Source organism: Otolemur garnettii, unplaced genomic scaffold, assembly GCF_000181295.1.
Source record: "Otolemur garnettii isolate 467f Iridium unplaced genomic scaffold, OtoGar3 scaffold00011, whole genome shotgun sequence".
NCBI lineage: Eukaryota > Metazoa > Chordata > Mammalia > Primates > Galagidae > Otolemur > Otolemur garnettii.
The window spans coordinates 36,150,666-36,150,919 of record NW_003852406.1 but is presented as its reverse complement, the minus strand read 5'-3'; positions in this window follow the sequence as shown (position 1 = coordinate 36,150,919).

Here is a 254-nt window from a genome sequence, read left to right as displayed (position 1 = left end):
GTCGCAAGGAGCGGTGACCCGGCCCAACCGCGCGGGGTGCCTGACGGCACCAGCTGGAGCGGGAGCCTGGCTGGGCGGGCCGGGGTCGGGGGTGCACGACGTCTGCCCCGCCCTCCGCGCCGCCGCCGCCGCTCAGCCCGCCTCGGGCGGGAGGCGGGAGGCCGGGCCCAGGTCCGGGCAGCCCCTCGGCCGCACCGCCCTGGGCCGGTGCCCAGGACCGAGTCGCTTTCCGCCTGCCCCCACCCCCCGCCTGC